Here is a 22852-nt window from a genome sequence, read left to right as displayed (position 1 = left end):
AACCACTTGAACTCCCACTAACACCTTATTTCTCATTTTGAATCATGCTATTTCTTTGCTTTGTGCAATTGAAAGTTGTTAATAAGCTTTGAAATCATTTATTGCTTGCTTAACAAGGCTAACATTGAAAAGACTTAGAGAAGTACACCCAAAATAAAATGAAGCAAAGTGACCTCGAGAAACAAAGACGAAGAGGAAATTTTAGACAGAGATGACTATTTGAGGAAGAGTGAAAAAGAGACTTATCTGAGTGAAGCAGCTGGCTCCAATGATCATGACATGCATTTTGGATTAATTACCCCAAACTGTTCACCTAATCATATTTCATTTTGTGCCCCATCTTCATACTTCGAAAATCGGGATTTTCCATAATCCAATCTCTCTACAAAGTCACGAGCCTCATTCGGCTCGTAGTGCCCTAACAGGTTTTTACCAACAAACCTCTCTCATTTGTTCATCTATCAACTCACAATCGCCTTACGTTCCCTCGAGGGTTTTCATCAATAAGACTCTCTCATTTTAGTTTTCTCTCAACTTTCCATCGCCTTACGGTGCCCGTGAGGGTTTTCACCAATAAGACTCTCTCATTTATTCATTTTTCCTTGTGCTCCTGAACAAAAGTGTTACCCATGACGTGAATCATACCTCTAACTTACTTGACTTAGCATATTTCAAATAATGATTGGAAGGACTTTCTTTGGACTGGGGTACGAGCTTTTGGACGGGGTTAGAAAGAAAAGGCGGCATGCCATCTTAAAAATAATTAAAAATAAACAGGGTTCAAAATTACAACTTTTGGAATCAGATCTTTTGCAAAACCACAACTTCTGCCCCATTTTCTTCGAGTCTGGGGAATTTTGGATTTTTGTTTTGATGGGACCGAACCGTGAGGCTGCCTATGTATCCTTAAAAGAAATCAGGTCGAACGTAGTTCAAGACATAGGAATTGTTTTGTTTTTGTTAATTTTCTTTTTTTCTTTTCTTTTCTTTTCTTTCTTTCGCTTTACTTTCTTTTCATTTTTCTCTTTCTCTTTTCTCTTCTCTTTTTCCTCTTTTCTCCTTTTTTATTTATATTTTCTGTATCTATATTTCTAAACTCTGCTTCTGATTCCAAAAGAGGGGTATGAAAGAAAATAAATAAGGCTCAAAATGGGTAACAAAGGATAAAGTATTTAGATAGCAGAATAAAGTGCCTTCGTCATTCCAATCTTCAAAACATGTCAAGTACAAACAACACAATTAGACAAACCAAAGAAATCATACATAATATCTTTTGAGTGCATTAGAATTGATAGCTATATCTACACATTTGCCTTCTATATCTGTTAAATACAAAGCACCATTAGACAACACTCTTGTTGCAATGAATGGCCCCTGCCAATTTGGGGCGAACTTTCCTTTAGCTTCAGCTTGATGTGGAAGGATGCGTTTCAACACTTGCTGACCCACTTCAAATTTTCGGGGACGTATCTTCTTGTTGTATGTTCTTGTCATCCTCTTCTAGTACAATTGACCATGACATAGTGCCTCCAGTATTTTCTCATCGATCAGACTTAACTGCTCCAAACGGGTTTTGACCCACTCATCATCATCAATTTTAACTTCAGCAATAATCTAAAGGGATGGAATTTCAACTTCCGCGGGTATAACTGCTTCAGTACCATATACCAACAAATAAGGAGTTGCACCTACTAAAGTGCGAACAGTAGTGCGGTAACCCAGCAAAGCAAAAGGTAACTTTTCATGCCATTGCCTAGAGCCTTCCACCATCTTTCGAAGTATCTTCCTTATGTTCTTGTTAGACGCCCCAACAACTCCATTTGCCTTGGGGCGATACGGAGTGGAATTTCGATGCATAATCTTGAACTGTTGGCATACTTCTTTCATCAAATGGCTGTTAAGATTAACACCATTGTCTGTGATGATTAACTTGGGGATTTCGAACCGGCAAATGAGGTTTGAATGAACAAAATCGACCACTGTCTTCTTGGTCATAGATTTGAAAGTCATAACTTCAACCCACTTAGTGAAATAATCAATGGCTACTAGAATAAACTTGTGCCCATTTGATACCGCTGGCTCAATTGGTCCAATGACATCTGTGAGCACGTGATTTTTGTCTTACATAAAAATAACTCCTAAAAAATAGACCAAAAATAATTTTTATTAATTTTAGGAATTTTTCTTTATTTATTTGTATTTCATGCATTTTTAACATTTTTAAATCATAGAAAATCCTAAAAAATTGTCATTTTTACATATTTATCTTTTAGTCTTTAAAATTAGCATTTTTCTTTAGTTTTAAGTTGATTAGTTGTTTTAATGTTAAAAAAATAAAGAATTTTAATTTCTACAAAAATAGATTAATTTAGGATTTTAATTAATTAAAGAAACGAAAAAAGGAGAAAGAAAATTAGAAAAGAGTTTAATTTGAATTTGGACCTAGCCCATAATTCCCAAGCCCATTTTCTGAGCCCAATACCCTTAACAGCTTTCTCAAAAACGTAGGGACCTAATACACAAAAGATCTAGGGACTAATTTGCAAAATACACATTTAGACCTAGACCTATATAATAGGGGTAAGCCTAATCAGCTAGGGAGATATCGATCAGACCCCAAAAATAGAGCAGCAGCAGCGTAAGAGAGAGAAAAAAAAAATAGCGCAACTTCCATCTTCTTCTCAAAATATCAGATGAATCTGACCCATGTCCTCTTCTTCTTCACATACACCCCTATTTGAAAATGAAGACGAAAAGTCACCAAAGCTTGAATGAAAACAAATGAAAGCAGAATCTGAATTTCTAAAGGAACATTGACGGAAAATCGATTTCAAGACCCGACTTCTTCTTTTTTTGGTTTGTGCAAGCTGTGGAAGTCGAGTTCAAGGCTTTTTTTTGGGTGTTGATTTTCGCTGTTGTGCTGCTGGTCTGTTGAGTTCTTCTTCGTTCTTTTTGAGGTATGTAAGTTCCTTCTCTTGGTCTTACCATTGACAAATAATGGTAAAAATGGTACAACATTTGAAATGGTCACTGTAATTTTCTGAAATTGATATGTATTTGGAATCCAACGTCATGTTTGGATCTGTTTGGTATTTGGAATTTAATAGCTCTAGCACTTCATTTGATAGACTTGAATCGGTCTGCTCAGTTTATTGGAACTCGAAATACTACTTGTTTTGGATTTGTGCTTATTTGTTTTGGTTGATTCTCGGTGTTTACATAGAGTTGATTTACGCTGAAGCTAATAATGTTGGTTTTGTCTTTCTCACCTTTTAATCTGATTCTGGAAGTGTTCTTCTAGCTTTAATTTAATTCGGATGGGAATTATATGTCACGATCCAAACCGATGGGCCGCGACGGGCACCTGGTACCTTACTTGATCGAGTACCAACGTAATGTACCTTTCTTATTACATCATCATATATATGTGACATATGACCTAATAGACTAACATAATCATTTATAAACTCAAAACATAGGCCGGCAGGACCGTACAATCTTTCACGTACACGACATATGTTTACAAGCCTCTAAGAGTACATAAGTGTCACAAAGGTCGGGACAATGTCCCGCCATACCAACCAATAGACGTCTATATCATACTAACCAAATACGCAACTCCAAAGTAAATGGAGCGCACCAACATCTTCCGCTGAGCTGATGGCCTACTTGGAGGGCTCTCGACCTATCTATCAGGACCTGTGGGCATGAAACGCAGCGTCCCCAGGCAAAAGGGACGTTAGTACGAATAATGTACCGAGTATGTAAGACACATAAATAAATACATAGGAGACATGGAAGACATATGGAGTACATGACTCAACCCGTAAGTCTGAATAACTTTGTAAATCATAAATTACTTTCAGCATCATGCATATGCGTATAAATGTCATGTCGTGCGTAGGTATATGTTTCATAACATCATCAGCCTCTGAGGGCATCCCATCATATCATATCGGCCACTGTGGGCAAAATCATCATCGTATACCAGCTGATCAGGTGGTGGTGCGTATATAACGCCATAACCTTTCCCATATCCCATATATATATATATATATACGCGTATATAACGCCGTTTGAATACATACATTTATATGCGTATATAACGCCATTTGAATACATACCCATATATGCGTATATAACGCCGTTTGAATCATATTTCAGCCACTGTGGGCAACATCATCATCATCATGTACCAGCTGATTAGGTGGTGGTGCGTATATAACACCATAACCTTTTCCCATATCCCATGTACATATATTTACATATATACGCGTATATAACGCCATCTGATCATGGGTCAATGCACGTGGATGCAATGCATAAAAAGTACATCAATAAAATCATTCAGAATGTCATAAGACCATTTTGCCCCTTGAGCAATATCATAAAGTAACATCCTTTCAACTTTCTATTTTTCTGAGACCCATGAACAGATGATAAAATATTATGACACCTGGAAATTAAAGAACATAGATATTTCTATTACTTCTATGAGTAGAGTCACTTTTGGAATTAGTGCATTTGCACATTTCGTTCATATCGTATGGATTATGCCAAAAGAAAGAAGGGATAACCTTAACATACCTGCACCGATTCTCTTTTGTGAAAACATATAACGAAGGACCGAAGTAGGGAAGAATCCGTATGGTATTCTTGAAAAGATTGTACCGGGCTGTCTTTGACTTAGCATTTCACGTTGGACCTTAAGTCTACCTTCTCCACTAACTGATATGATATCTCCCGTCTTAATGGTAGTATTGCTTTTGTCACGGTTGTCCAATTGACACGAACATCTCCATTACTAATCAAACTTGCCATTTTGGTTCGTGAAACATTGAATCCTGCACTAGCGATGGCATCAAGTCTCAGTGATGCCTCAACGGATTTTAAGGACTTGGTCCTTGGTGGTTCATATTCAAGGGCTAGCAATGGAATCTTCTTGCAAGAGACAGAATAAATCATATTTGAATTCTTCAAAGCACATTTAATAAAAGTGAGATGTGATTTATGTCTTTTAGACATAATGGACCCATTTCCTATAATGGTGCTTTATTACCGTTATAAGACTTTTGTCAAGTCTTCAAATCATGCTACATACATGTTACTAATGCATGAGTCACCAGGCTTTTCAAGGAAATCTTCCGCGTTATGCCTTATCCAAAATATATGTCCAACTAATTAGGTAATGTTTCGTTACCCGGTAATTAATTAATTACCCACAAAATTGAGAATTATTCTCACTTTCTTAAAATATTACTCACTTTTCACATACCTTATACACCTTACTTGCATGGTCATGTAGTACCTTGTATGACACTAGTCTATAAAATACCGGATATTTTAGCTCGGGCCATATTTTATTCCAACATGCCAACTTGGACGTTATTTTCTTTGACTTGCTTCCCTTCTCACCTTCATGAATTTACTTATCACTTGTTTAAAATAGCATAATACTGAAAATCTCAAAAATAATCCCATCCCCGAACTTACATTGATTAACTTACGACGAAACATTAACATACAAAAATGCGGGATGTAACATCATTCCCCCCTTTGGAACATTCGTCCTCGAATGTTGACTGGTGCTCTTATCATTTTCGTAACTTATAGCTCTTGTGAATACCTTAATACTCTTCTTGCCATTTAATCAGTTGCTCTGTGAATAAATCCAAAGTCTAGGGTATTCCCCCATTTAGTCTTTTTGCTCATATCATGATTTGTGTTCGAAATCTTCCTAATCTTGCAACTGATGTTGCCTCCTGTCATGCAGCCTGTATGACCCTGGCTTTGTAAGTGTACTTATGAGATTTATCTTTCCTTTTTCCTTTTATCTTTTAGTCAATCTGTAGGCCTTACTTTGTATATACAAGGCTTAAAAGGATGCCTCTCTAGGCCTCTATAGGTATATTGAAGTCCTCTGCTCGATATTTTGTTGGATTTACGAATATTGCTAAATCTCATCGCATAGGTCCGTTTAACCAAACTCCTGATTTACTTAGGTAATGTAATTCTTTAGTTTCCTGTTCCTTCTAATCATCCTTTACGTAGGCTTAAGCTATCTTCCGATCTGTGGCTCATGACATCAGTTATTACCTTAGCCTTTCATGGGCGTTATGGAATATCCTTGATACAATCTTCTAATAATTCAATCCTTTGTCTATTCCCTGGGCTTAATTCTTTGTTTTAACTTATACCGGAGTCTTCTAGGCTGTATGATTGTCAACAAATATACTGCCTTGATAATGCTCTAAAATCTTGAGTGTATCCATAACGTACTAACTCTAGATCATTAATCGAGTAATTCTTTCGTTCCGTCTTAGCTTTCTTTCAACGTAAGCTATTACTTTTCCTGGTCTTTCTGCCCCTTGTTGCGTCCATACTTAGCTTATCTTAGTGCCTACACTTGCCATAGTTTTCATACAACTCATATGATCTCGAATATTACTTTTAATTCTTACTTCCCGTTCATTAGCCACGGTAGGTGCCATTTTCCTATGGAATGCTTACAATGTTGTTGCAAGATTGTTGTTACACAACCATTTCCTCTTTAGGTCGTTGTGCTTAGGTTGAAGCCTTCTTTCTTATCTCTTCAGCTAGCCTTTCGTTGTAGTACTTAGGGAGAACCTTTGACTCTCGTAAAGCTGTGAGCTTATTACGGACCTTTTTGATGTCCTTACTTGCCTATAATCATCCGTAATTGCTTACTTCCATGCCCTTGTGCTTGTATGGTTGCTTCTGAATTGATATTTTGACCACCTTCCTAGTGGCACTTTCTTTTATCTCCGTAAAACTCATACAGTACCTTTAACTACCCCGACTCTTGTTTGAATATATCTCAAGTATTATAATGATATTCTTCGAGGCTGAATTCTCCACGTTGGGTTCTATAATGTTTATTTTACACGATCTGATGACTCGTCTGTAACCTCCTGTTTAGCCATAACTGGGATCTTCCTGACCAATTACTAACTACTCGTTGGCCCACTCTCATATTAATATTCCTCATAATCCTTCTTGGATTATTTCCTTTGTTTTAACTTACGTCTCTCACTGGCTCCTTATTTATTAATAACAGCTCGGGCAGGAACCTTTACTTCCTCTCCTTGACATCATGCTCGCACAATATTCTTGAATCGTAGCGTATCTGTAAGATTTGAATAAGTGTCATCTCATTCCTCTTTCATTTATCGCATTCTTCCTTTACTATTCCATAGTTGAAGCCACGAGAATCTACCTATAGATGTTTTACCTCTTCATCTTTGATGTCGTTTCTCAACATCAATGATCCTGACTCGCTTTGCGGCAATCCTTCTATACCAAGGATGACAAATTCCGTTACTCGCTAGGGTGACACTTAGCGTAACTGGCACATGCAGTCTCTTAAGCTTAACTTTGCTCACATTGCTTGCTCTAGGGAAGCGTCTCCCTGAATACCATTCTCTGAATTCATCATGGATCTTCTCCTGTGGTCCATTCTATTACCGCCGGAACAAAATTTGAAATTTCCATGATGACAAGTGCTTTCTGATCATTCAGTCCCTAATTCATATTTAGTTTATCTTGGTTACCAGTCCATACTGATTTCTGTTACTCTGGGGATTAACTCTCCCCTCTGGTAGTCGCGTTGGAGTCACGGACTTATTTCTCGAAATGAGGATATAACCTTATGGCCTATACTCTTTCGTTGTCTTAAGACCCATCGCCTTTCGTCTCTTCCTTCATTTGACTATAGGTTCTATAACACTCTACCATTTTCATCCATGTATCACACCTTGTTCATAATGCTTCCTTATCTCCCTTCTCATTACTCTGCTAATATTTCTGCATACCCCTTTTCTTGTGAAAACTTCAATATGACATTCTTTCGCTTTTAGCTTCCCTATGCTCCATCCAATGGCTCTTTGGGTTGCTCAACATCCTCGCTCTACTAGGGATGAGAGCCACACTTAAGGTAATATTTATCCCATCCAAGCTTTCACTGCCTATCTTCTGAATGCTAGTATTCACATTTAATCGTAATATTCTAGGGTGCACCATCTGGGTTTCTCACAAGAAGATCTATTGGCACATTTGTAATATCCTTCGGAAATGCCAACAAATGAAAGTAATCCATTTACCAATTTGGGTTACTCTAACCCCAGCCAGATCTTGATATCCCATCCTTCTCTTAACTATACATGTTTTCCCCACAGAGCATAACTAAAATGGGTGTGACCAATTGTACATACCTTTGTTACTGTTGAATATAACTCAAAAAACTTATGTTCCTCTGCCTCAAATATAAACGCTGTTAACCTTCATTAACTGGTCGCCTCGTACCCTTATTCATTTTACTTCTTTTGCTTGTTGAAACTTGTATTTATCTTTTTAATCTCTCATTGTCTTTCATCATAAAGATGGATAGACATTATTGCCTTAAGGCTTCTTATCAGGAAGCTTGTACCTTTCAGTACACCCATGATCTGCTAAAGACCTCACATTTACTTATCATAGGCATCATACAAGATTCCAATTCCTCTGACTCAGCTTTTCCACAACAACCTCTCTTTCCAACCTTCTTTCGGGAAGCATGCATCGTCTTATTACGAATAAAATAGAATTTCAGAACTTGGATTCTTATAAGTGAGCTCTACCACACGATCTAAAGTAAGAAGAAAGAGTGACAATCCTAAATGCCCTGTAGCCTCCTGCTTATAAGTGTGGTGCACGACACACCCATAAACAAGACTCTACTAGACACGACTTGTAGACTCCCTAGGACAAAACTGCTCTGATACCACTTTTGTCACGACCCAAACCGATGGGCCGCGACGGGCACCCGGTACCTTACTTGACCGAGTACCAACGTAATGTACCTTTCTTATTACATCATCATATACATGTGAAATATGGCCTAATAGACTAGCATAATCATTTATAAACTCAAAACATAGGCCGGCAGGGCCTTACAATCTTTCACGTACACGACATATGTTTACAAGCCTCTAAGAGTACATAAGTGCCACAAAGGTCGGGACAGAGTCCCGCCATACCAACCAATAGACGTCTAAATCATACTAACCAAATACGCAACTCCAAAGCAAATGGAGCGCACTAACATCTTCCGCTGAGCTGATGGCCTACTTGGAGGGCTCTCGACCTGTCTATCAGGACCTGCGGGCATGAAACGCAGCATCCCCAGGCAAAATGGACGTCAGTACGAATAATGTACCGAGTATGTAAGACACATAAATAAATACATAGGAGACATGGAAGACATATGGAGTACATGACTCAACCCGTAAGTCTGAATAACTTTGTAAATCATAAATTACTTTCAACGTCATGCATATGCGTATGAATGTCATGTCGTGCGTAGGTATATGTTTCATAACATCATCAGCCTCTGAGGGCATCCCATCATATCATATCGGCCACTGTGGGCAAAATCATCATCATATACCAGCTGATCAGGTGGTGGTGCGTATATAACGCCATAACCTTTCCCATATCCCATATATATATATATACGCGTATATAACGCCGTTTGAATACATACATATATATGCGTATATAACGCCATTTGAATACATACCCATATATGCGTATATAACGCCGTTTGAATCATGTTTCAGCCACTGTGGGCAACATCATCATCATGTACCAGCTGATCAGGTGGTGGTGCGTATATAACGCCATAACCTTTTCCCATATCCCATATACATATATTTACATATATACGCGTATATAACGCCATCTGGTCATGGGTCAATGCACGTGGATGCAATGCATGAAAAGTACATCAATAAAATCATTCAGAATGTCATAAGACCATTTTGCCCCTTGAGCAATATCATAAAGTAACATCCTTTCAACTTTCGATTTTTCTAAGACCTATGAACAGATGATAAAATATTATGATACCTGTAAATTAAAGAACATAGATATTTCTATTACTTCTATGAGTCACTTTTGGAATTTGTGCATTTGCACATTTCGTTCATATCGTATGGATCATGCCAAAAGAAAGAAGGAATAACCTTAACATACCTGCACCGATTCTCTTTTGCGAAAACATATAACGAAGGACCGAAGTAGGGAAGAATCCGTATGATATTCTTGAAAAGATTGTACCGGGCTGTCTTTGACTTAGCATTTCACGTTGGACCTTAAGTCTGCCTTCTCCACTAACTGATATGATATCTCCCGTCTTAATGGTAGTATTTCTTTTGTCACGGTTGTCCAATTGACACGAACATCTCCATTACTAATCAAACTGGCCATTTTGGTTCGTGAAACATTGAATCCTGCACTAGCGATGGCATCAAGTCTCAGTGATGCCTCAACGGATTTTAAGGACTTGGTCCTTGGTGGTTCATATTCAAGGGCTAGCAATGAAATCTTCTTGCAAGAGACAGAATAAATCATATTTGAATTCTTCAAAGCACATTTAATAAAAGTGAGATGTGATTTATGTCTTTTAGACATAATGGACCCATTTCCTATAATGGTGCTTTATTACCGTTATAAGACTTTTGTCAAGTCTTCAAATCATGCTACATACATGTTACTAATGCATGAGTCACCAGGCTTTTCAAGGAAATCTTCCGCGTTATGCCTTATCCAAAATATATGTCCAACTAATTAGGTAATGTTTCGTTACCCGGTAATTAATTAATTACCCACAAAATTGAGAATTATTCTCACTTTCTTAAAATATTACTCACTTTTCACATACCTTATACACCTTACTTGCATGGTCATGTAGTACCTTGTATGACACTAGTCTATAAAATACCGGATATTTTAGCTCGGGCCATATTTTATTCCAACATGCCAACTTGGACGTTATTTTCTTTGACTTGCTTCCCTTCTCACCTTCATGAATTTACTTATCACTTGTTTAAAATAGCATAATACTGAAAATCTCAAAAATAATCCCATCCCCGAACTTACATTGATTAACTTACGACGAAACATTAACATACAAAAATGCGGGATGTAACATCATTCCCCCCTTTGGAACATTCGTCCTCAAATGTTGACTGGTGCTCTTATCATTTTCGTAACTTATAGCTCTTGTGAATACCTTAATACTCTTCTTGCCATTTAATCAGTTGCTCTGTGAATAAATCCAAAGTCTAGGGTATTCCCCCATTTAGTCTTTTTGCTCATATCATGATTTGTGTTCGAAATCTTCCTAATCTTGCAACTGATGTTACCTCCTGTCATGCAGCCTGTATGACCCTGGCTTTGTAAGTGTACTTATGAGATTTATCTTTCCTTTTTCCTTTTATCTTTTAGTCAATCTGTAGGCCTTACTTTGTATATACAAGGCTTAAAAGGATGCCTTTCTAGGCCTCTATAGGTATATTGAAGTCCTCTGCTCGATATTTTGTTGGATTTACGAATATTGCTAAATCTCATCGCATAGGTCCGTTTAACCAAACTCCTGATTTACTTAGGTAATGTAATTCTTTAGTTTCCTGTTCCTTCTAATCATCCTTTACGTAGGCTTAAGCTATCTTCCGATCTGTGGCTCATGACATCAGTTATTACCTTAGCCTTTCATGGGCGTTATGGAATATCCTTGATACAATCTTCTAATAATTCAATCCTTTGTCTATTCCCTGGGCTTAATTCTTTGTTTTAACTTATACCGGAGTCTTCTAGGCTGTATGATTGTCAACAAATATACTGCCTTGATAATGCTCTAAAATCTTGAGTGTATCCATAACGTACTAACTCTAGATCATTAATCGAATAATTCTTTCGTTCCGTCTTAGCTTTCTTTCAACGTAAGCTATTACTTTTCCTGGTCTTTCTGCCCCTTGTTGCGTCCATACTTAGCTTATCTTAGTGCCTACACTTGCCATAGTTTTCATACAACTCATATGATCTCGAATATTACTTTTAATTCTTACTTCCCGTTCATTAGCCACGGTAGGTGCCATTTTCCTATGGAATGCTTACAATGTTGTTGCGAGATTGTTGTTACACAACCATTTCCTCTTTAGGTCGTTGTGCTTAGGTTGAAGCCTTCTTTCTTATCTCTTCATCTAGCCTTTCGTTGTAGTACTTAGGGAGAACCTTTGACTCTCGTAAAGCTGTGAGCTTATTACGGACCTTTTTGATGTCCTTACTTGCCTATAATCATCCGTAATTGCTTACTTCCATGCCCTTGTGCTTGTATGGTTGCTTCTGAACTGATATTTTGACCACCTTCCTAGTGGCACTTTCTTTTATCTCCGTAAAACTCATACAGTACCTTTAACTACCCCGACTCTTGTTTGAATATATCTCAAGTATTATAATGATATTCTTCGAGGCTGAATTCTCCACGTTGGGTTCTATAATGTTTATTTTACACGATCTGATTACTCGTCTGTAACCTCCTGTTTAGCCATAATTGGGATCTTCCTGACCAATTACTAACTACTCGTTGGCCCACTCTCATATTAATATTCCTCATAATCCTTCTTGGATTATTTCCTTTGTTTTAACTTACGTCTCTCACTGGCTCCTTATTTATTAATAACAGCTCGGGCAGGAACCTTTACTTCCTCTCCTTGACATCATGCTCGCACAATATTCTTGAATCGTAGCGTATCTGTAAGATTTGAATAAGTGTCATCTCATTCCTCTTTCATTTATCGCATTCTTCCTTTACTATTCCATAGTTGAAGCCACGAGAATCTACCTATAGATGTTTTACCTCTTCATCTTTGATGTCGTTTCTCAACATCAATGATCCTGACTCGCTTTGCGGCAATCCTTCTATACCAAGGATGACAAATTCCGTTACTCGCTAGGGTGACACTTAGCGTAACTGGCACATGCAGTCTCTTAAGCTTAACTTTGCTCACATTGCTTGCTCTAGGGAAGCGTCTCCCTGAATACCATTCTCTGAATTCATCATGGATCTTCTCCTGTGGTCCATTCTATTACCGCCGGAACAAAATTTGAAATTCCCATGATGACAAGTGCTTTCTGATCATTCAGTCCCTAATTCATATTTAGTTTATCTTGGTTACCAGTCCATACTGATTTCTGTTACTCTGGGGATTAACTCTCCCCTCTGGTAGTCGCGTTGGAGTCACGGACTTATTTCTCGAAATGAGGATATAACCTTATGGCCTATACTCTTTCGTTGTCTTAAGAACCATCGCCTTTCGTCTCTTCCTTCATTTGACTATAGGTTCTATAACACTCTACCATTTTCATCCATGTATCACACCTTGTTCATAATGCTTCCTTATCTCCCTTCTCATTACTCTGCTAATATTTCTGCATACCCCTTTTCTTGTGAAAACTTCAATATGACATTCTTTCGCTTTTAGCTTCCCTATGCTCCATCCAATGGCTCTTTGGGTTGCTCAACATCCTCGCTCTACTAGGGATGAGAGCCACACTTAAGGTAATATTTATCCCATCCAAGCTTTCACTGCCTATCTTCTGAATGCTAGTATTCACATTTAATCGTAATATTCTAGGGTGCACCATCTGGGTTTCTCACAAGAAGATCTATTGGCACATTTGTAATATCCTTCGGAAATGCCAACAAATGAAAGTAATCCATTTACCAATTTGGGTTACTCTAACCCCAGCCAGATCTTGATATCCCATCCTTCTCTTAACTATACATGTTTTTCCCACAGAGCATAACTAAAATGGGTGTGACCAATTGTACATACCTTTGTTACTGTTGAATATAACTCAAAAAACTTATATTCCTCTGCCTCAAATGTAAACGCTGTTAACCTTCATTAACTGGTCGCCTCGTACCCTTATTCATTTTACTTCTTTTGCTTGTTGAAACTTGTATTTATCTTTTTAATCTCTCATTGTCTTTCATCATAAAGATGGATAGACATTATTGCCTTAAGGCTTCTTATCAGGAAGCTTGTACCTTTCAGTACACCCATGATCTGCTAAAGACCTCACATTTACTTATCATAGGCATCATACAAGATTCCAATTCCTCTGACTCAGCTTTTCCACAACAACCTCTCTTTCCAACCTTCTTTCGGGAAGCATGCATCGTCTTATTACGAATAAAATAGAATTTCAGAACTTGGATTCTTATAAGTGAGCTCTACCACACGATCTAAAGTAAGAAGAAAGAGTGACAATCCTAAATGCCCTGTAGCCTCCTGCTTATAAGTGTGGTGCACGACACACCCATAAACAAGACTCTACTAGACACGACTTGTAGACTCCCTAGGACAAAACTGCTCTGATACCACTTTTGTCACGACCCAAACCGATGGGCCGCGACGGGCACCCGGTACCTTACTTGACCGAGTACCAACGTAATGTACCTTTCTTATTACATCATCATATACATGTGAAATATGGCCTAATAGACTAGCATAATCATTTATAAACTCAAAACATAGGCCGGCAGGGCCTTACAATCTTTCACGTACACGACATATGTTTACAAGCCTCTAAGAGTACATAAGTGCCACAAAGGTCGGGACAGAGTCCCGCCATACCAACCAATAGACGTCTAAATCATACTAACCAAATACGCAACTCCAAAGCAAATGGAGCGCACTAACATCTTCCGCTGAGCTGATGGCCTACTTGGAGGGCTCTCGACCTGTCTATCAGGACCTGCGGGCATGAAACGCATCATCCCCAGGCAAAATGGACGTCAGTACGAATAATGTACCGAGTATGTAAGACACATAAATAAATACATAGGAGACATGGAAGACATATGGAGTACATGACTCAACCCGTAAGTCTGAATAACTTTGTAAATCATAAATTACTTTCAGCGTCATGCATATGCGTATGAATGTCATGTCGTGCATAGGTATATGTTTCATAACATCATCAGCCTCTGAGGGCATCCCATCATATCATATCGGCCACTGTGGGCAAAATCATCATCGTATACCAGCTGATCAGGTGGTGGTGCGTATATAACGCCATAACCTTTCCCATATCCCATATATATATATATACGCGTATATAACGCCGTTTGAATACATACATATATATGCGTATATAACGCCATTTGAATACATACCCATATATGCGTATATAACGCCGTTTGAATCATGTTTCAGCCACTGTGGGCAACATCATCATCATGTACCAGCTGATCAGGTGGTGGTGCGTATATAACGCCATAACCTTTTCCCATATCCCATATACATATATTTACATATATACGCGTATATAACGCCATCTGGTCATGGGTCAATGCACGTGGATGCAATGCATGAAAAGTACATCAATAAAATCATTCAGAATGTCATAAGACCATTTTGCCCCTTGAGCAATACCATAAAGTAACATCCTTTCAACTTTCGATTTTTCTAAGACCTATGAACAGATGATAAAATATTATGATACCTGTAAATTAAAGAACATAGATATTTCTATTACTTCTATGAGTCACTTTTGGAATTTGTGCATTTGCACATTTCGTTCATATCGTATGGATCATGCCAAAAGAAAGAAGGAATAACCTTAACATACCTGCACCGATTCTCTTTTGCGAAAACATATAACGAAGGACCGAAGTAGGGAAGAATCCGTATGATATTCTTGAAAAGATTGTACCGGGCTGTCTTTGACTTAGCATTTCACGTTGGACCTTAAGTCTGCCTTCTCCACTAACTGATATGATATCTCCCGTCTTAATGGTAGTATTTCTTTTGTCACGGTTGTCCAATTGACACGAACATCTCCATTACTAATCAAACTGGCCATTTTGGTTCGTGAAACATTGAATCCTGCACTAGCGATGGCATCAAGTCTCAGTGATGCCTCAACGGATTTTAAGGACTTGGTCCTTGGTAGTTCATATTCAAGGTCTAGCAATGGAATTTTCTTGCAAGAGACAGAATAAATCATATTTGAATTCTTCAAAGCACATTTAATAAAAGTGAGATGTGATTTATGTCTTTTAGACATAATGGACCCATTTCCTAAAATGGTGCTTTATTCACGTTATAAGACTTTTGTCAAGTCTTCAAATCATGCCACATACATGTTACTAATGCATGAGTCACCAGGCTTTTCAAGGAAATCTTCCGCGTTATGCCTTATCCAAAATATATGTCCAACTAATTAGGTAATGTTCCGTTACCCGATAATTAATTAATTACCCACAAAATTGAGAATTATTCCCACTTGCTTAAAATATTACTCACTTTTCACATACCTTATACACCTTACTTGTATGGTCATGTAGTACCTTGTATGACACTAGTCTATAAAATACCGGATATTTTAGCTCGGGCCATATTTTATTCCAACATGCCAACTTGGACGTTATTTTCTTTGACTTGTTTCCCTTCTCACCTTCATGAATTTACTTATCACTTGTTTAAAATAGCATAATACTGAAAATCTCAAAAATAATCCCATCCCCGAACTTACATTGATTAACTTACGACGAAACATTAACATACGAAAATGCGGGATGTAACATTATATGTATTGTGATGTTTTTTTTTTTTAAAAAAAAACAATTGTATAATTTGTTTGAAGGATCGAATTTTTAAGGAAGGAAGTTGTTGAAAGTCAGTGACTACTACTGTCATAATGCTATTTATGAATTTGTTTGTTGTCAATTTGTTAGGTGACGGAATTACGTTACAAAGTTATGAATCTAGGCGTGGGAGATTAAAGCCAAATTTATAATTGTGGGTTAAATAGAATCGACTTTAGAATAGGAAGAAATGTTAACACAATTTTTATGTATATTTGAAATTAGTTGTGTATGATCCTACCTTGTTTTGCTTTCACCATCGTGTTGAGGATAAGCTGTAAATGGATTGTTTTTCGAAAGGACTACATGATATTATTATTTTAAAGTTACTGGTTTTAAACTCTTCTGATTCTTAATTTCTTTATATTTGGAAAGGTTTTAATCTATAATGCACTTTAATCCAATTTTTAATCCTTCAAGCTTGTTCTTATGTTTTCTTTTATATAAAGTAGCAGATTAGTTCTCATTTATTTAAAAGTAGTTGAATTGGAACTGACATTAGTCTTGAACTAGTAATTTAACTTGGTCTCGTTATATTTATATCATCGAATAGCTTACCCTTTGACATAAATTGAGGCGCGCCATGCCAAATAAAATCCCTAAGCTCATGGCCCTCATTTAATTAATTTTAACTCTTCAGATTCGAGGTGTGCCATTAGTTGAATTTTCCATGGCCCTCGCAAACTTGAAAGTGCGTAGTTGCTTTAGGCGCGCTATTTAAATTAATTTCCTTAAACTCGGGTGTGCATTTCATGTGACCCAAATCCAAATCTCAACAACGTTAAATAAAATGTGTCGTGGACCGCGGGTGCATTTCATGTGACGTGGTTCAAAGACGTGTTTTAGATAACGTTGAATCTTTCTAAAATTAATTAAAAGTGGTTAATAATTTAAAATTATACCATAGGCTAAAACATGTTTTAAAATCAGATAATAGGCCAATTATGATAGCTTAAGCGACCGTGCTAGAACCACGGAATCCGGGGGTGCCTAACACCGTCCCTCGGGTTAACAGAATTCCTTACTCAGAATTTCTGGTTCGCAGACTTCAAAAGGAAAGTCAAAATTTCCTCGATTTGGGATTTTAAAATAAACTGGTGACTTGGGACACCAGAAAAAAAACCATCCCAAGTGGCGACTCTGAATAAAAATGAATAAATAATCTCATTTCGAATAATGTCACTTAAATTGAAAAAATTCCCTTGTACTACCTTCGAGTAGTGTAAAAAGGAGGTGTGACAGCTCTGGCGACTCTGCTAGGGAACGAACCCAGAATCTCTGGTTCAGGGTTCAAGAATTCGAGCTTAGAACAGCTGATATGATTGGCTTTATCTGTTATATGATTTTCCTACATGTTTGAGCCTAATGTGCTAAATGCTTTTACCGCTTTGATATTTTGTGAATTGTATATAAACTGCTACGAAACCCTTCCTCTCTCTAAGTCCCCTAAATCATGGAGAAGGGTGCACTTCGTGTGACTTCTCTTCTGTCTAGAGTCTTATCCCACTTTAGAATGAGGTTCGAACAAGTTGTTAAGCCGGTGAAGCTTCTGTATTCCCGGTACGCTGCCCTCCCTCGACTCGAGTTGTCCGCTCGAGTAAGCCAGGTCTAGAACAATAAACTCAGGTCTTAAACCTAGTATAACAAAGCCTCATGCCGGATCCATAGTAGGAACGTTTGTTTGCATCATGTGCATTTGACTTAGAAGACTCAACACAGGGGTTGGGTCTGTCTAGGACAGGTGTACCCAAAATGAAAAGACCATCCTGATGCATCCTACTTGCTACTTGTGCATTTATTTTCTTTGAATTTGCATGTTGACCGGCTTATGAATAATAGGAGAAAAGTTGGGGAAAAAAAATCAATGTGAGGGCTCGGAGAGGTAATTACTTGTTTTGAAAAATCAGTGTCCAAAAATATGCTGAAACTCTGCCGAAAATTTTCTGTTTAAAAAATAGTTGGTTTATTTTCGTCCAACCTCCCCGAACTACATCACTTTAATTCTCACCGGATGTGGGATACGTAGGCAACCCTCATCGGGTCCAACTTCCCTTTTTGCAAAATAGCCCAAAAACAACAAAATTTTATTTTTTGTCACAATAAGTAGGGTGGTGTCGTTCTTGCTTATAATAAGCCGAATGTCCTCAAAAAAGGGCGCCGGAAGGCTGTTTTTGCAAGAATATCCCCTTTTAGTCATTTTTGTACGGTTAGCAGGCACAACCTTAAAATCTTCTTCCCTGAAGTGTTGAAAGGCCGTATCTGCAAAATTGGGTTTCATTTTCAAAGTAAAATTTTGGAAAAAAAATGGTATCACTTTTGAGTCAAAATGAGTGACTAAAATACCTTAATAAATGTGCAGGATGAGCGCAAATGAAATTGAACCCTTCACAGTCCTTAAAGAGATCCCCTTACAGCTCCACATGTGGTGGAATGATCTAGGAAAAGGCAGTAGAGAAACAGTGGTAACATCAAGCCAATGTTGGACATAATTGAAGCTTTAATACCTTTTTGGGACCCGACTCGCAATGTATTCCGCTTCTCTGACTTTGAGCTCACACCTACATAGGAGGAAGTTGCAAGTTATGCGGGCCTTAATGGAAACTTTAGAAGTCGATATCCATTGGCACCAAGACCGGTATCCCCCCACAGATTTCTTGATTTGCTGAGTATTAGTCGGGATATTTGGGACGGAAATTTGTCTGAAGGGTATTGCACGCTTCAGTTCTTGTATCATCGATATGGTAACCCCGAGGTTTTGAAGAGTCGAACACTGGTCTAACCCATGCCAGAAATAAAGACAAATGGGAGGCAAGGCGGGGTTTAGCTTTTATGGCAGCCTTCTTCGTTGTTGTAGTTTGGCCGCGAAAAGATTGTAATATAGAGATAGTTCTCGTGGGAATAATTGATGTTGCAATCAAGAAAGCCAACAACATTGTGGTTCCCCTAATCTTATCTAAAATCTACCGAGCCATGACTATCTGTCGGGAAGGAGGAAAGTTCTTCCAAGGTTGCAATCTGTTACTACAATTATGGATGCAAGAACATCTCTGCCACCGGGTTGGGTATATGAATTACGGTTTGACCGGTTTGAGCTGCAGTCCTTAACTTTAAGTTCAAAGTTCAAAAGTTAAGGACATGGAGTCCTTAACTTAGACTAACAAGGTCAAAAGTTAAGGTCACAATGTCCTTAATTTTACAACTTGCAATTCTAAGTTAAGGACCAAATGTCCTTAACTTTTTGACTGCACACATGAAAGTTAAGGACAACACGTCCTTAACTTTTTAACTGGTTAAAGACAACATGTCCTAAAGTTTATAAAACAGACTAATAAATTCTTTTTTGATTGTTTACCTGTTGTTGTCGTCTATCTTTATGTTAGTATATGTTCCCGGGTTTTTACTTCTCATCATATACAAGTATGAAGACAATAATTCATAATTCTCTTCAGGAGTTCCTCTTATTAAAGCAGAAGCACATTGAATAGCACACCACGCCTTGTGATACCCAATATCTAGTCCATGCAATTTTTGCATTTCTGCCATGACAAAAGCTGGTGTAACTTCAAACCTTGGATCTCGAAGATTGTCGATAATGTAACCACTAATCAACTTTGAAATTTCATGCCTTTGATCAGCTTTCATAGTGTTAACAAAGCAGTCATGATTTTTCCCAATTTTTACTATCTTGAACAGTATTGAATCTTTAATTCTGAAAGCACGCACACACCACCCACACCTATCATCATTGCATTTCAAAGAATATCTTGTTGGACTTGATCTAAAAACCTTGAATTCAAAATGTCCTTTAATTGCTATATTCGAAAAACAGTTAATTATACTCTTCTTTTTGTCAAATATTGATCTCACTTTTATTTCATCCAACGAAGCATTTTCTCTTAATATTGTAGTTGGGGATTCTTTTTTTTTTTTTCAAATTTGACCTTCGTCTAGTTAGTTGAGTAGAGGTTTTTTCAGCAACTTCTTCGATTACCGGTGCACTCTCTAAGACTTGAATACCCAAAGCTTGTTCGTTGTCAATCTCTATAATGCTTTGTCCTTCTACTTGAATAGAATCAAATGTTTGAAGCACCTCTTCAGTTATTGGTTGAGCTTCAACCATATTTATTTTCATTATCTGTTGCCATTTGTTTTGATTGTCATGTTGAGTTTCTCTGTTGACATCTTCAAAGGTGCTTGTTGAACCAAAAACTCTTTCTGAAATATCAACAATGAAACGACAGCCCTTGAAGAGTGAATGACTTTTTAGTAACTCCATACATGTATGAAGATCTAAATCTTTGGATACAAGCATTTCTTTGCTTGTTCCAAGGTTGATATCAAACCATATCACCACTTCAAACTTGTCTCTATCCAATTCAATAACTTCAAAGATCTATTTAATGAAATCTTCAAACCGAATTGCCTTAGGTACTAGAACAAGCTTTGTTTGATGATCAAGATACTTATAGTCTTCAGTCCATCTACCATTAAAAGCAACTATAATGCATATTGTTTCCATCCTGCAAGTCAAGAGAATGAGAAACTCAGCACATATTTTATAAAGTAATCCTTGTATAATTAAAAACAAGTACTATAAGTTCAAGACCAAGTTAAGGACCAAGTGTCCTTAACTTTTGAACTTGGAATTCAAAGTTAAGGACCAAATGTCCTTAACTTCATGACCAAGTGTCCTTAACTTTTTAACTTCGAACTCAAAGTTTAGGACCAAGTGTCCTTAACTTATGAACTTGGAACTTAAATTTCAGGACCAAGTATCCTTAAGTTATGAACTTGGAACTGTAAGTAAAGGACCAAGTGTCCTTAACTTTTGAACTTGTAAATAAAAGTTCAGGACCAAGTGTCCTTAACTTTTGAACTTGGAATTCAAAGTTAAGGACCAAATGTCCTTAACTTTTGAACTTGAAACTTGAAGTTAAGGACTGCCTGTCCTTAAATTTTTAACTTGTGACTCTAAGTTAAGGACCAAGTGTCCTTAATTTTGGAATATGTAAGTCAAAGTTCAGGACCAAGTGTCCTTAACTTTTTAACTTAAAACTCAAACTTCAGGACCAAGTGTCCTTAACTTTTTCAAAACAATTTGCAAAACTATGACAGTATGTCCTTAATATTCAGAAGAACAACAAAAAAGTTAAGGACATTGTGTCATTAACTTTTTCAATTCAATTTGCAAAAATCAGGACACTATGTCCTTAATATTAGTAACAACGGTCATGTTAAGGACACCAAATCTTTAACATTATGTGCTCAATTTTGATAGAATTATCACATGACGCGATGTCCTTAACCTTATCCAGAAATTCAAAAAAAGAAAATCAAATTCCTAGTAACGAAATAAAAATCAATAGAAACACACAAAAGCCTAACTTACTATAAATTTATGTCAATTTTTGGACGAGAAAGTTGAATTCTATAGTTTCAAATCGGAAGAGAAGCTTCTGCAATTCTAGAGTTTGAAATTCGTCGATCACAGTCTGTTGCTGTTGCTGATCGTCCGGTCATGTAAAAGTTAATAAAAGCGTAGGTATAAGTTATAATAGAAGGGTATTTTCGTCTAGTCAGGTAAAAGTTTATTAATCCAATGGCTAAAGACTAAGGACATTTAAAGCAGTGGCTTTAAAGTAAAGACATGTGCTCTTAATGGTGCACATCGCCCCAGATTCTACTCAGTAATACTGATACATGAGCATTTAAAGCCCAGTACCTAAATGGGCAGTCCATATTAAAAAGTTGGGCTGGTAAATACTGCAATAACTCTTTCGGTTATGATATAATTGCGATCCATTCTGATATGGGCCCAATTAATGTGGTTGTATGTGTGAATGGCCTGCTTCGTTTGCTCCATATGTTTAGTCCAAACGTAACCTAGTAGCTGTTGGGCTTTGCACAGAATAGAGACGATACAGGGCTCACGTAAAAGGCCTTTTTACATTGCAAATCTATTTGGGCTGCATAATTCTGAGGACTAAGGAATGCACAAAATAATTACATTTGCTAGTCAAATAAAAATATATACTAATTATGTATAAATTATATATTTTTTGCGTATATTATACATTAAAATACAAAAAGTATATATTTTTCTGGTTGTTATTTTTTGGAGCGGTTATACTATATAGTTTTCTCTCCGTTAATTTACTCAGCAGCTTAAATGTACTCCGGAGGTAACCATCCAATTATTAAAAGCTCAAATTTCCGTAGTCACGAGTTCAAATTCTTAGTAATTGTACTATTTTCCGGCTGAATCCTCTTCTATGCTACATTGTTAACTACTATGTGAAAAGAGACAATGTAAATGAAGTATTGATTCCAGCTTATAAAATTACAGAGTTTAAAATA

The 22852-nt window shown here is 37.2% G+C and overlaps 1 long non-coding RNA gene across 1 annotated transcript; it reads left to right on the top strand.

The window, feature by feature from the left end:
• The first annotated feature begins 2607 nt into the window (after positions 1–2607).
• On the top strand, positions 2608–16733 carry LOC138872593 (uncharacterized). The gene is made up of 2 exons (XR_011401037.1): positions 2608–2957; positions 16586–16733. It is a non-coding gene; the product is annotated as an uncharacterized lncRNA (long non-coding RNA).
• Positions 16734–22852: the final 6119 nt, after the last annotated feature.

Source organism: Nicotiana sylvestris, chromosome 7 (genome assembly GCF_000393655.2).
Source record: "Nicotiana sylvestris chromosome 7, ASM39365v2, whole genome shotgun sequence".
Taxonomy (NCBI): domain Eukaryota; kingdom Viridiplantae; phylum Streptophyta; class Magnoliopsida; order Solanales; family Solanaceae; genus Nicotiana; species Nicotiana sylvestris.
Note: the sequence above shows the minus strand (reverse complement) of the source record. Positions and strands in the feature narration are given on the sequence as shown.